This window comes from Nycticebus coucang, chromosome 12 (genome assembly GCF_027406575.1).
Source record: "Nycticebus coucang isolate mNycCou1 chromosome 12, mNycCou1.pri, whole genome shotgun sequence".
Taxonomy (NCBI): domain Eukaryota; kingdom Metazoa; phylum Chordata; class Mammalia; order Primates; family Lorisidae; genus Nycticebus; species Nycticebus coucang.
Genome location: NC_069791.1, coordinates 20,143,605 through 20,157,338, shown reverse-complemented (window position 1 = coordinate 20,157,338; position 13,734 = coordinate 20,143,605). Strand labels below are relative to the sequence as shown.

Below are 13,734 nucleotides of genomic sequence, written 5' to 3'. Positions count from 1 at the left end.
GTACTGTGAGCCTTGTGAGAAGTTGAGGAACAAGTCCATCCACTGAACAGAATACGGAACTCAGTCTCACAATTTCTTGGACACAATACCTTTCAAACCTTTTCCTCAAAGATTAAATTTTGAAAATAACCACGTGATTATGAGAAGAGGTTTGTCCATCAATGGACTTATCTGCTATTTTCTCACTGTGAGTTGAATGGCAGGACAAAGCAGAGGCAAACAGGCATATAAGCTATTAAGTCAAAAAGGTCTGAGCTTCCGCAGCATGGCAGCAGCTTTGCAGATGCCCACATCAAGATAATTGAAATAACAAAGCCCAGCAAAGGTGAAAGCCAAAAGTGCCAAAAGGCCTGCCTTGGCAGCTTTCTGCCATGTGTCCCATAAACAGAGTAACACTTGTCCAAGGTCCAGTAACTGTGGAGAGTAAGGGCTGCAGCCAAGGGGTGGTCCATCACAGAACAAGGGATTCAAATAAGAAGCTGGAAGCAGACCCAGGAGCAAAACACTGACAACCCTCTCACTAGTCCAGTGGAGAGATGCAGCCTCAGAACCAGCATGGCAGATTGGTGACAGGTGCACGCGCTGTGCTCCACACCATCCTGGGGTGGGTCAGTCCTGGACAAATGCTGAGACACTTGCTGGTCTGACCTGGGGTTTGGAGGAAAAGAGCTTGGCCTCCTTGGGCACTACAGAGGACACTCAGGATTCAGAGAAGTTCCATATCACTCCAGAGGGCTCAAGGTCATCCACCAACCCCAATTCATTTACTCTTCATGACTATTATTACCTTCATCTTACAGAGGAGGAAAGTAGTTTAAATGACGTCAAACAGGTGGCACCTGTGGCTCAAGGAAAGGGGCACTGGTCCTATATACCAGAGGTGGCGGGGCCAAACTCGGCCGTGGCCAAAACTTCAAAAAAATAAAAGAAGTTGTCTAACAGCTATTATGGGGCAGAGCTGGGTTTCAAACTCATGCAATCTGGTTCCAGAATTTATAGCCTTAACTTTGTGTTATATTACTAAGAATAAAGATGATGATGATAAAAATTCTATTAATTTTTGTTGCATAGCAAATGGCCCCCAAAATGTGTTGTATTAAAACTATAACACCAAATTCCTGTGGGTCAGGAATTTGACCATAATTTAGCTGAGTCCTTTGCTACAGAGTCTTTCACAAACTTCAGTCAAAGTGTCCTCTGGGGCTGTGGTCATTCAACGCTCAAATGGGGAAGGATCCACTTCCAAGCTCTCTCATGGGGTCATTAATAGGACTCGGCTCCTCAAAAGCTGTTGGACAGAAACCACCCTTAAGTCTGTGCCATATGAGCCTCTCAAACATGAAAATTTACAAAGTGAGAAGGAAATAGAGTCCAACAAGATGGAAGTCACCATCTACTGTTATGTAGTCACTGAAGTGGCATTCTATTATTTTTGCCAAATTCTATTCCTCAAAAGCAGGACACATTTAAAGCCCACACTCAGCTGGAGGGAATTACACAAGGGCGTGAACATCAGGATCATTGGAAGTCATGTAAGAAGCTGCCTACCCCCATAATAATTAACATTGTATAAATATAAGCAAATAACATGTATTGAGAGATTACTATGTGCCAGGCAATAGTACAAGCATTTCACAATATTAATTTATTTAATCCTTACAACAAACTTCATTTGACAGATGAATTAGTAAGAAAAAAATGCCATGATTACAAACACAGGTGGAGAAATTAATATCACTTTCCTGTATTCCAACAGAGAAAGTATGTGTTAGAATGCTTCAAAATGATTAACACAAACTAACTCTACCCCAATTTTTATACCCTTTAATAATCTTTCATTTTATCCACAGAATGAGGCTTCTTAGCTAATGGCAAACTGTAATTTCTTGAAGTAACTCCCCTCAGACTCTGTAAGTTCTGGGGGTATGGGAGAAGAATTATACTTTAAAAGAAATCACTAGTGGGGGAGGCGGGAGGAGGAAGGAAGATAGGGAGGGGAAGGAGGGTAGAAGGGAGGAGGGTGTTTGGTAAGCCCTCACCTACTACGGGCACGGGGAGGTGACCTGCATTGGCATACCTCCTGGGTGAAGCACTCAACTACAACTTGGACTTTACCTAGCAAATACAAACAATGTAACCTAATCATCGTACTTTTATATGTTAATCTGAAATTTTTTAAAAATTACTATTTCTCATGAATGTTATAATTGCTAAAAATGTGACCTTTACATTAACTCAGTTTTTAAAAATGAACTTCTAATAAGAATCATCTTAAGTTTTCTATGGGAAAGCTACCAAGAATACAAGATATCCAGATAAATTCCAGTTTTAATTTAGTTCTAATTTGTTTGTAGCCTGCTTCTCTTCAAAAAGTTGTTGAAATGCCCAGCTCCCTGTTGGTCAACGTTAAAGAAGGATAAGAGGGAATAGTTATCTTCCCCGGAAGATTCTGTGGAATCAGATGGAGGCATTGAACAGACTCTCTCCAGTCCTGCCCTCCAAATTAGAGGCTGGTGGAAGAAGAGGAATCACTTAGGACAGTAAGGGCTGGAAATTCTATTCTCTATTTTTAATAGGCACTAAAGCAGTTGCTTACTATGAGAGCTACATGGAAACCATCCCAGATTCCTAGGCCTCCGGGTGTGTGTCTATTTTCAACCCCTGATATTTGCAATGACACATCCTTTAAACATCTAGAAGCCAGTTCCTGGTCAAGTTAAAAACATCAACAAATGAATATAAATTCAAAATTTGGAATATAATACAAACAAACAAAATTCAATAGTTCATTATTAAAAGAAGACGAATATTTATGAGACAGGGTTAATCCAGTCATGCAGGAAGGATTATCTATTAACATGTTCATATGATTCATCACACTAATAGGTCAAAGAAGCAATATCATCTCAACAGAAGCCAAAACAGCACTTAATAGAATCTGGCAACTATTCATAATTAAAGAAAAAAATAGGCCTAGTAAACTAGAGATGGAAAAAGCTTACTTTACCATGACAATAATTATTTATCTAAACCAGGCGTCCTCAAACTTTTTAAACAGAGGGCCAATTCACTGTCCCTCAGACCATTGGAGGGCCAGACTATAGTTTAAAAAAAAAACAAACTCTGAACAAATTCCTATGCACACTGCACATATCTTATTTTGAAGTAAAAACACAAAACGGGAACATATACAATCACACTGCCACACACACCAAACCCCATGGGCCACAATTTAAGGACCCCTGATATAAAACACTAGAATTTCCAATAAAGTCAAAATTAAGACAAAAATGTTATTGAGTTAGTGCAGCCTTTAAACCCCAAATAAAAACAATCAAAATGTTCAGCAATTGGCGGCGCCTGTGGCTCAGTGAGTAGGGCGCCGGCCCCATATGCCGAGGGTGGCGGGTTCAAACCCAGCCCCGGCCAAACTGCAACAAAAAAATAGCTGGGCGTTGTGGCGGGCGCCTGTAGTCCCAGCTGCTCGGGAGGCTGAGGCAGGAGAATCGCGTAAGCCCAAGAGTTGGAGGTTGCTGTGAGCCGTGTGATGCCACGGCACTCTACTCGAGGGCGGTACTGAGACTCTGTCTCTACAAAAAAAAAAAAAAATGTTCAGCAATTGACTATTAAATAAATTATGACACAATTATAATGTCGATACTACATAACCATTATCATGTTGTACATGAGTGTATATGTATATTTATGCATATGAGACCTATACACATATAACACGTTTAGATATATACTTGTGTATAGATAATATATGTTTGTAAATACAAAATATGCATATGTGAATGTAATTGTATGCCAAAAAGATTCCACAAATAAATACAAATTGCTCCAAGAGATGAATCCAGCTACTTACCATTATTTGATCTTTGACAAGCCAATTAAAAACATTCAGTGGGGAAAAGATTCCCTATTTAACAAATGGTGCTGGGTGAACTGGCTGGCAACCTGTAGAAGATTGACACTGGGCCCACACCTTTCACCATTAACTAAGATAGACTCTCACTGGATAAAATATTTAAACTTAAGACATGAAACTATTTATTGTACCCTCAATGAATCCCCAACAATAAAAAAAAAAAAAAAGACATGAAACTATAAAATACTTGAAGAAAGTGCAGGGAAAACTCTTGAAGGAATCGGCCTAGGTGAGTATTTTATGAGGAGGACTCCCCAAGCAATTGAAGCAGTGTCAAAAATACACTACTGGGACCTGATCAAACTAAAAAGCATCTGTACAGCCAAGAACATAGTAAGTAAAGCAAGCAGACACCCCTCAGAATGGGAGAAAATATTTGCAAGTTATACCTCCGATAAAGGTCTAATAACCAGAATCCACAGAGAACTCAAACGTATTAGCAAGAAAAGAACACATGATCCCATCTCAGAGTGGGCAAGGGACTTGAAGAGAAACTTCTCAAAAGAAGACAGATGCACGATCTACAGACACATGAAAAAAAGCTCATCATCCTTAATCATCAGAGAAATGCATATCAAAACTGCTTTGAGATATCACCTAACCCCAGTAAGAGTAGCCCAAATAACAAAATCCCAAAACCAGAGATGTTGGCGTGGATGTGGAGAAAAGGGCACACTTCTACACTGCTGGTGGGAATGCATACTAATACATTCCTTCTGGAAGGATGTTTGGAGAATACTTAGAGACCTAAAAATAGACCTGCCATTCGATCCTATAATTCCTTTACTAGGTTAATACCCAGAAGACCAAAAATCACAATATAACAAAGACATCTGTACCAGAATGTTTATTGCAGCCCAATTCATAATTGTTAAGTCATGGAAGAAGCCCATCGACCCACGAATGGACTAGCAAATTGTGGTACATGTATACCATGGAATATTATGCAGCCTTAAAGAAAGATGGAGACTTTACCTCTTTCATGTTTACATGGATGGAGCTGGAACATATTCTTCTTAGCAAACTATCTCTGGAATGGAAGAAAAAGTATCCAATGTACTCAGCCCTACTATGAAGCTAAATTATAGCTTTCACCTGAAGGCTATAACCCAACTATAGCACAACTTTATGAGGAAAGGGCCAAGGAAGAGGAAGGGAGGGGGGAAGTAAGGGTGGAGGGAGGGTTATGGGTGGGGCCACACCTATGGTGCATCTTAGAATGGGTACAGGCGAAACTTACGAAAGGCAGAATACAAATGTCTACATACAATAACAAGAAAATGCCATGAAGGCTATGTTGAACAGTTTGATGAGAATATTTCAGATCGTATATGAAACCAGCACATTGTACCCTTTGATTGCACTAATGTACACAGCTATGATTTAACAATAAAAATAAATAAATAAATAAATACAAATTGCTAGCAGTGGTTCCCTTAGAAGAATGGGATTAGTAGGAGTGAATAGAAAAATCCTGTGTAAGGAACATAATTCTGTGTCATTTAAACATTTTTGGAATAGGACTCATGATGTATCCAATATTTAAACCAACATTTAAAAACAAGTCAAAGAGGGGGGAGGAGCAAGATGGCAGCCGAGTAACAGTTTCCCTGCAACTGGGCACCGTGAGTCTGGGGAGATAAGACTCCAGGCATCTCTGGCTGGTGGGATCTGCCTATAATCATCCCTTTGAGGATACAGGGAGTCAGTGAGAGACTTCTGGACCCCAAGAGAAGGACAAACCCAGTGGAAAACTGGCAAGTGGTCGCATGTGTTCAACTGGTCTAATCCCACCAGCAGCTGTAAGTACAGCAGCAGCAAGACTGCAAACCGGAAAGGCCTTACCTGTGAACTGTTTTGGTGATTTTGGACTTGGCACTCAGTTGAACTGCCTTGGGCAGAGCTTGAGCAGGAGTGCAGAGAACTTTGGGCCTTGTCTAGGGCCCCAGACTGAGCCGCTGAGCTGTATGGAACTAATAGTGTTTGGCTGTGGGCTGCAGGGAGCCATTGTGAGAGAACTGCCCTGGCAAGCTCCGCCCTCAGGGTCACAGAGCAAGGATCAGGCGGGAGCTAGTAACCTAGTGACTGAGCAGCCTAGAGGTGGGGACTCAGCCGCCTTACAGCCTTAACCCTCAGGAGCAGAGTGAGACCGGTTTTGGCACACTGGGTAAGTTTGGCATACTGAAGATAGCCACTTCAGCAGTGATCCCAGCAAAAAGCACTTTCCTGGGAAAGCTTTTGCTTAGCCAAATTTAGAAGTTTATAGTGCCTTTTAAAAGGGTTGAGGAGAGATTTAGGGTCTCCGCCTTGTGGGATTTGAGAAATCAGCAGAGGCCTCCAATCGTATCAGCATTGTGATTAACATCTCATACCCCAGAAACCCACCTGTTGCCCAGACAGTATTCAACAAGATATATATACTGCTTTGTTTTTGGTTGGTTTTTTGTTAATTTGTTTGGTTTTTATTTATTTTGTTGTTGTTGTTGTTTTGTTTTGTTTTTTAATTTCAACCTTTTCCATACAGATTTTTTTCTTTCTTTTTTTCCTCCATTTTTCTAGTTTAAATACAATTTCCCATTGCTGACTTTTTCAATAATTAGAACTTCATTTTTGCTAGTGTTTCTACCCCTATTATTTGGTTTTTCACCCAATTTTATCCCATAAAGTTTTTTCTTTGCTTGTTTTGGTTTGATTTATACCATTTTTGTCTTTCCTCTCTACTTGATGGAGGTGGGGTACTATGTCTGATCAGGTTAGCAAAGAGCTGCTGACCTCAAGGGAACCACCCAACCCGGCACCCCCAGAGATTGGGGTTTTTTTAAAGGTTAGGTCAAAGTACCCTACTGTACACCAATACTGCTCCTGTCTCCCTCTTTCTGTGCCTCTCTTCTTTTTGTCAATATTCCCTTGGACTCACCCACTCTCCTTTCTCTATTTTCTTTTCATTCTTTCATTCTTTCTTTTTCTTTCTTTTATCCCTTCTTGCTCTTAAACCTTAGCCGTACAGAAGCTTTTCAGTTTAATGAAGTCCCATTTGTTTATTTTTGTTGTTGTTGCAATTGCCATGGCAGTCTTCTTCATGAAGTCTTTCCCCAGGCCAATATCTTCCAGTGTTTTCCTATGCTTTCTTTGAGGATTTTTATTGTTTCATGCCTTAAATTTAAGTCCTTTATCCATCTTAAATCAATTTTTTGTGAGTAGGGAAAGGTGTGGGTCCAGTTTCAGTCTTTTACATGTGGATATCCAGTTCTCCCAACACCATTTATTGAATAGGGAGTCTTTCCCCCAAGGTATGTTCTTGTTTGGTTTATCAAAGATTAGGTAGATGTAAGATGTTGGTTTCATTTCCTGGTTTTCTATTCGATTCCAAGAGTCTATGTCTCTATTTTTGTGCCAGTACCATGCTGTCTTAACCACCATGGCTTTGTAGTACAGCCTAAAATCTGGTATGGTGATGCCCCCCAGCTTTAGTTTTATTACTAAGAACTGCCTTAGCTATACAGGGTTTTTTCTGGTTCCATTCAAAATGCAGAATCATTTTCTTCCAAATCTTGAAAGTACAATGTTGGTATTTTAATAGGAATGGCATTAAATAGGTAGATTGCTTTGGGAAGTATAGACATTTTAACAATGTTGATTCTTTCCATCCATGAGCATGGTATGTTCTTCCATTTGTTAATATCCTCTGCTATTTCCTTTCTGAGGATTTCATAATTTTCTTTATAGAGGTTCTTCACCTCCTTTGTTAGATATATTCCTAGGTATTTCATTTTCTTTGAAACTATGGTGAAAGGAGTTGTATCCTTAATTAGCTTCTCATCTTCACTGTTATTGGTGCATACAAAGGCTACTGACTTGTGGACATTGATTGTATATCCTGAAACATTACTGTATTTTTTGATGACTTCTAGGAGTCTTGTGGTTGAGTCTTTGGGATTCTCTAAGTATAAGATCATGTCGTCAGCAAAGAGGGAGAGTTTGACCTCCTCTGCTCCCATTTGGGTTCCCTTTATTTCCTTGTCTTGCCTAATTGTATTGGCTAGAACTTCCAGCACTATGTTGAATAGTAAAGGTGATAGAGGACAACCTTGTCTGGTTCCAGTTCTAAGAGGAAAAGCTTTCAGTTTTACTCCATTCACTAAAATATTGGCTGTGGGTTTGTCATAGATAGCTTCAATCAGTTTTAGAAATGTGCCACCTATGCCTATACTCTTCAGTGTTCTAATTAGAAAAGGATGCTGGATTTTATCAAATGCTTTTTTGCATCTATTGAGAGGATCAGATGATCTTTATTTTTCCCTCTGTTAATACAGTGGATAACGTTTATGGACTTGTGTATGTTAAACCAGCCTTGCACCCCTGGGATGAAACCTACTTGATCATGATGTATGACTTTTTTGATGATAAGCTGTAATCTATTGGCTAGGATTTTGTCGAGAATTTTTGCATCTATATTCATGAGTGAGATTGGTCTGAAATTCTCCTTTTTGCTTGGGTCTTTTCCTGGTTTTGATATCAGGGTGATGTTTGCTTCATAGAACGTGTTGGGGAAGATTCCTTCCTCCTCAATTTTTTGGAATAATTTCTGCAGTACAGGAATAAGCTCTTCCTTGAAGGTTTGATAGAATTCTGTGTGAAGCCAGCTTCTCTTGATGATCTTTCCCTCATTTTTCCCACAGCTCTTTTCCATCTAATCCCATGCTCCTTGGCTCAGTACGTCACCATCCCCAGGCGGGCCACTGAGCCATCTCACTGACTCTCTCTGCCTGCCAGCTCCATCCCTCTATTCACATATCTCCCTGTCTTCACACACAGCCCTCATTGCCAAACGGCTCCTTAGGGCATCCAGTTACTCTCTCCCTGGTTCTAATCTGCTACATTCCTGCCTTCATGCCTATGTGTTCAACATTGCTCCTTCCAACAGTATTTACATTCTACCCTTCTTTCCCTTTAACTCTGCCTCCGCACACCAAGGGCTCTTTTAATCCATGTGAACATTCCTTTAGTACATACTTCTTAACCATATACTGTATGCCAGATCCTGGACTAGGCACACACAGTACGGACTCACTTTTGTCAAATTAGTGACTAGACCACAAAAGTTATGAAACTCAAGTACAAAACATTATTATCTGCCTCAGCAGTATTTTATCATGTCCTCCAATGACTGCAGAGTTCTCAAAGAGCCACTTAACCTCTCTGCTTCCCTCTGACTCGAGTCTCAAGAAATCTTTTTTGTATTCAGCAGTTAATATGTGCCTCGTGTACTGGGCTTTATGCTAGATGTTAGGAAAGGAAAGGTGAATAACAGCTACTTCTTCCAGAGAACCCTAAGTGTAACAAGGACAGCAGACAGGAAAATAAATACAATGCTGAGTTTAGAAATGTACAGCAGAAAAGGGAGTGTGTGTTTAATTCTACTTGGGAAGAGCAGGGAAGGCTTCACAGATGTAGTAATGTTTGAGCTAATAGCAGGCAGAGAAGGTAAGGACAGAATTTCAAGCAGCAAGAACAGTATTACAAAGGCACAAGGCATTAGAAAGCACAGCCTGTCAGGAAGCCATGGTACTTCAGTGGAACTTGAGCACATGAGGCTGGAGAGTTGGGCTGGAGCCAAATCTTTTTTTTTTTTTTTTTTTGCCTTGTTTTACATTCAAGGGATTGTAAAATACTGAATTATTTTAAGCAATGGGGTAATATTATTAGATTTGTGTTTCAAAAAGTACCCGTGGTGGCTATAGGGAAAGTAGTTTAGGAGAAGGGCTGGCACCCAGGCAAGGTAAAAAGTCAGAAGGCTATTGTTAAAGTCCAATAAAAGAATGAGAACCAGGAATTAATGAAGTGGAGGACAAGTGGTTGGGATGAAGAGAAGGAAATGGTTCGGAGAGATATTAGAGAGGGAAACTCATCCAGACTCAGCTACAGTTGGGTTTGAGAAGATAGAGGTAAACAGTAACTTCTGGCGTGGGTTATATGTAGCCTACGCAGAAAACACAGGTATTGGATACAAAAAGAGGAGGTGTACAGTAAGTTTGAGTTGCTTGTTAAGCATTGAGGTAGAAGGTCTTGGAGGCTGTTGGACATACATGTCTCAAGTTTAGGAATTTGTTTGGGTTGAACAAATTTTGGAGTCAGAATATAGATAATGGTGAAACCCATGGAGACGGGTAATAATGCCCAGAAGAAATGTCTGTGAGGAGGGTGAGTACCAAAGACAGGGCTGTGGAGCACTCCAACCATTACGGGGTCATAGCAAGAGGAACCAGGAGAGGATCCTGATTAAAAATGATCAGATAAGTAGGAGGACAGTCAGGATATTCTCATTACTGCTGTAAAAAAAAAAAAATTATCAAAAACTTCATGGTTTAAAATAACTCAAATGTATTACAGTTCTGTGAGATTAAAAATCCAACATGTGTCCCACTTGTCTAAAGTCAAGGTGTCAGCAAAGCAGCATACCTTTCTGGAGAACTCTAGGCGAGAACTGGCTTCCTTAATTTTTTTCCAGCATCTAGAGACCACCTACATTCCTTAGCTCATGGCCTATTCCTCAGGCTTCAAAGCCAGTGAGTGGGTAGAGTCTGTCTCATATTTTATCTCTCTGATCTTGCTGTGTCTTCACATCACCTTTTCTGACTCTCTTTTGCCTCCCTGTTCCACTAGGAAGGACCCTTGTGATTACGTTGGGCTCTCCTGTACAGTCCAGGCTCTCCTCTTTATCAGGTGATTGGAAACCTAAATTCCACCTGCCACTTTAATTCTCCTTTGCTTTGTAACCTAACATATTCATGGGGCATACAGGGATTAGGACATGGTTGGGGTGCATTATTCTGACTACCAGCTGTCACCTCAGAAACCAATCAATCAAACAAACAGAACAAAAGCATCAAAGAAAAGAAAATAGAGATTAGTGATCCTGGGCAAGTTCTCTCTCTGCCTGTGTTTGTTGATCTACCTAATGCTGAGAATAACAGTGCCTACCTCAGAGAGTTGTTACAAGATTAAATGAGCCAATGTTTACAAAGCACATAAAACTGTGTCTGGCCTATAATTTTTAAAAAGGGCAATCAGATTAAATAAGATAAACACTTAAAAATGGCCATTGCATTCGTTACGTTAATTAGGCAATTAGTGCAGTTTCAGAGAGATGGCAGTGGTAGACGTCTAATTACTGTAAGACTCACAGAGGTGTGAAAGTTGGAGAAAAGGAATAAATGCTATTATTTAGGAGGAACTGTTTAAGAAAAGATGGGGAAAGGAACGCCCATCTCATTTCCCCATCCAACTAAAAGAAGATGGGAAATCTGAACACACACGCCATGGGGAAGCAGAGAAAGGCTGAATACATGGGAGGGAACAGCCATGTAGTAAAATCCCAGTTGAGGGATTAGCGAATGAAAAGTCTCATTTCTGGGCGGCGCCTGTGGCTCAGTCAGTAAGGCGCCTGACCATATGCCGAGGGTGGCGGGTTCAAACCCAGCCCCGGCCAAACTGCAACAAAAAAATAGCCGGGCGTTGTGGTGGGCACCTGTATTCCCAGCTGCTCGGGAGGCTGAGGCAGGAGAATCGCGTAAACCCATGAGTTAGAGGTTGCTGTGAGCCGTGTGACGCCACGGCACTCTACCGGAGGGCGGTACGGTGAGACTCTGTCTCTACAAAAAAAAAAAAAAGAAAAGTCTCATTTCTTTCAAGATGATTAATTTCATAACAATACCCATTCCTCTGAAAGATTTTTCTGAGTTATGTGTGCTACATTACCCTTCCTCCTTTTTTCTATTTTTTTTTTAACTGAAAAATCCAGTGAAGTATACATGTATGTTAACAGAATGAACTTTATTTATTTTAAGCTTTTTATCCTGGAAATTTTCAAACATACACATAAGTAAAGAGAATCATATATATTTTAGGCTTTCTTTTAACAATAGGACTTTGAAATGTAGTGATTCTATACTTCATATATCATCACATCCCCAAGACACTGGATGTGGTGGGGCATCACAAATTTGAAACAGCATGATGAAAATGTTATAGAGTCTCATTTTAGATGCTAATTTTTAGAAGTCTTTTTTTTTTTTTTTTGCAGTTTTGGGGGGGGGCTGGGTTTGAACCCACCACCTCTGGCATATGGGGCTGGCGCTCTACTCCTTTGAGCCACAGGTGCCGCCCATAAAAGTCATTTAAAAATTATCAAAAATTATATTAAGAATTGCATTTAAAAAAGAATTGCATAATTTCAGAGATGTGGGCAAGAAAATAGTAAATATTTTTCATGTTTCTGTCACCTGAACTGCTCAACAGAGACAAATATCTTTCCATGTAACATCAGTAACGTCGTTTGAAGTGAAATATTCTTGGTGACTATTTTTCTGCTTTACGTTTACTATCATTGTAATGTAGAGTTGTTTTTAATAGTTCAAACAAGATCATCAAATGCTGATGTTGGTGCTTGAAAGTTCTCCTAACAAAAACTTTGGAATAGAAATTAAATGTGATAAATTCCTCTGAGGAAGAGCAACAACATCCAGTAATATTTGTTTAGAGGAGGTTACACTGCAAAATACTAGAAATGATAATGACATACTTAAATGCAGCAGATACATCTTTACCCTTTAAAAGCCCTCAAGTATCTGGGCCAAAATAATGGGAAAAAATTACTGGTGACTCAGCGGCAAGATCAATATCACTGTAATAGAGTATAGGCTCTGAAAAAGTATTCCAGCCCCCACTACCATTTATTTTATATTTATTCCCATTGGAATATTATGGTAGTTCTTCAAGAATATATTACCTGCATAGAAATCACGGTCCTCTCATTGTACAACACTATTTTATTGCATCTTTAAGATCTTCAAAAACAGAAAAGAAAAATTTAAGAAAAATTTTTTAGTTTTAAATTTAAAGTAGCATATACCAACCACTTTATTTGTCAACCTTCCTGTAGCTAAGTGTATGCCTGTGACAAAGTTTTTGCCGATGGTGTATAAGCCATTGGCAATTTATAGAACCCTTTCAATAAAAGATAATTGGTGTCTTTTCAACAAATGTCATAAGAAAACTGGATATCCACATGCAAAAGTATGCAGTTAGACACCATATGCTATATGCAAAAATTAATTAAAAATGAGTCAAAGATATAATAGCTAAAACTTGTAGACATCAAATAAAAATAGAGATAAATTTCTATAAATTTAAAATGTTTTCTTTGGGAAGCAAGAATTGTGATTTGGGGCATACAGACTGAGAGATCTTCAGTATGTCTAAAGAATAAAGAGAAGGTTGGAGGCTTTATAAAAAGTGAAAATGTTTTATATATATATATATTTATTATTATTTTTTTTTAATCATCCTCGGCAGAGTGCCGAAGCATCACAGCTCATAGTCACCTTCAACTCCCAGGCTTAGGTGATTCTCTTGCCTCAGCCTCTGGAGTAGCTGGGACTACAGGTGCCCACTACAACGCCCGACAATTTTGTTGTTGTTGTTGCAGTGTGGCCGGGCCAGGTTTGAACCCGCCACCCTCAGATATATGGGGCTGGCGCCCCACCCACTGAGCCACAGGCCCCGCCCGTTATATATTGTTTTGAAAGAAACACTAGTAAAGTTTTGGGGAGCTGGTAGCCTCTGATTAGTGAGTGACTACACTAAATTAGTGAGTGGTAAGTAAAACTAGTCTTAGATTTGCAATAGGTTGTTTTGCTAACCATTGAATAAAACTTATGTCGGGTTGAAATAAGAATTTCAGCAGCCAGGCTTACAGCTGAAACAGAATTACATTCTTGAAGCAATGTTAAGCACCCTGAGTG

The 13,734-nt window shown here is 39.7% G+C and overlaps 1 pseudogene; it reads right to left on the bottom strand.

The window, feature by feature from the left end:
• Positions 1-240: 240 nt before the first annotated feature.
• Positions 241-721, bottom strand: LOC128561897 (succinate dehydrogenase [ubiquinone] cytochrome b small subunit, mitochondrial-like; annotated as a pseudogene).
• Positions 722-13,734: the final 13,013 nt, after the last annotated feature.